Source organism: Dreissena polymorpha, chromosome 16 (genome assembly GCF_020536995.1).
Source record: "Dreissena polymorpha isolate Duluth1 chromosome 16, UMN_Dpol_1.0, whole genome shotgun sequence".
Lineage (NCBI taxonomy): Eukaryota > Metazoa > Mollusca > Bivalvia > Myida > Dreissenidae > Dreissena > Dreissena polymorpha.
The window spans coordinates 37,123,433-37,125,663 of NC_068370.1; positions in this window are offsets into that span (position 1 = coordinate 37,123,433).

Consider the following 2,231-nt stretch of genomic DNA (forward strand, 5'->3'; position numbering starts at 1 on the left):
CTTAACAAACTATTTGAATGAACCAAAGAGACAAGCAAATCAATGGAAATCATTGTTAATGTAGGTTGGGTATAAAAAAACATTAATTGCAGTACATCTATAATATTTTTTTTTAATGATAACCTAGTTCCTTATTCGGATTGAAAAAGAACAAGGAACTGGTTCCTTATTCCTTATTTAAATCGAATAAAGATCTGCAATTTTCTTACACCCACACATACAAATAATATGAACTTAAGAGACCATTTATCAATGAAATCATTTTAAATGTAGGTTGGGTATTAAACATATGTATTGTAGTACATTTCTAAATAGTTTTTTGCGTCATGATTACCAGTTTTTTTGTGGACAAAGTAATCAGGTGTACTATCTTTGAACAAAAAGGACTGGTTGTCACCAAGACCAGCGCTATTTTGTAGTTTACCACGACCTTTGAGCTGGTGGCAATGTTGAAGATCGCCGGATGTACCGTTGGCATCCACGATGAAGAAGACGCGTTTTCGGAGAAAATATATTTAAATATCAGCAATGAGTAAAGCTGGTATACGAATTTGTTTTTTGTTTTTTTAATTAAAAACAAAATACGGAGGAATCTCTATGAAACTCTCCAGAGGCCGGTGAGTCGCTGCTTCCGGTGCAGTTTCGCCTTTATGGTGACGTTAGTGACGTCGCACTGACAGAACGCTGGCCGAAATATTTCACCAGCATTCGGTACGAATAAAGTCGGAACTGTTACAATAAGATCGGCGAGAGACTGTTTTCCAAAGAAGCCATCACCGTTTTTTAGACCCCACAGTCAATAGTCGTGTTCTGAGGTTAAAGGTTGCCGGTATATACCGTTGGTCTGAATGAGTGAAAAAACGCGTTTTCGCACGTAAACAAATCTATGAAGAAAATACACTTTTACAGCTAGTATGCGCACATGCGTTTGAATTATAAAATAAAATATTTAGGCATCTCGATTTAACTTTAATATCTACTTGAGGAACCCAGACCGCTGCTTCCGTTGCAGCATTGCTTTCATGTTGACGCATTGAAATCGCTTTGCATCTTTAATCATATCCGTTTGTAGCTGTTTATGTATAGAACGGAATGAGCTTAAACATGACTAGTATTCAGCTATCGGATAGTCTTCTACAGAAGTTAAGGTCAGAACAAACTTCAAGAACTGTATCAGAGATATAACTTAAAAACATCTTACATTAAAAATAGCCATTAATAAAAAATATATAGCTGCGCTATTCTAGAATGATCCGAATTTAAATATCTGAAATTATGGCCTCTGAATAAGGAATTGGCGTAAAGTTAGTTCCTTATTCAGAAGCCATGATTTCGGACCCTCACTTTCAGATATGTTCTATTTAAGATGTAGTGTGGTTATTTAAGCTTGATTATGTTCTATGGAAATGTGCTTTAACATTTCTATTGTATATTATATTTTGCGATAAATAAGTATTATGAAGACGATAGTAGAGACTGGCCTTTTCATAATGAAACTTAAATACAGTAACCAACATTAATGAACGTCATTGTTTTCATGGTATATATAAGTTGGATTTAAAAATACGTATGGCCGTACAATTCTACTTTGTTATTAAATGATAAACAGTTTCCCGTTTATGCTACTAAATAATGCACACGTAACCAGTTGCTATAACGTAGGAAAAATACCGGTAATCAAGTAGAAAAGCGCGATTTCTTCGCTTCCGTGACCTTTAATCCCGCCAGTTGCCGGACATACTGTCAGCATTCAAGATCGAGAACACGCGTTTCCAGTAATAGAACATCTGTTTAAAATGCAATTACGGATTGTTTACGCATTTTTAATGACACTATCCTGTTTAATAGAGGCACCGGTTCGTCTTACGGTGCAGTCTCGCCTTGATGGGGACGCGCAATCATGTCTTACTGACGGCAACGTTGGCCTTAAATATCTGATGGTCCCTTTAACATATCGTTGGTCTGCACGAGCGAAAGACAAATTAACACTTCAAAGGGTAATACAGTCAATTAACATTTAATTTTTAAAGCCAGTACCTAATTTTACTATAGCGCAAGATGTGAAATTCACTCCTCCTTGTTTATTGATTTTGTAAATTGCACAAATCTTTTTTTCTATCTTGTTTCCCTGACATTCTTGTCGCAGGAACGACTAACTAACTCGTGGGAACGATTGGGGTGTGTCGTGGTCACGACTTACTAGTCGAGGGACCGCGAATTGAAAAATAAGA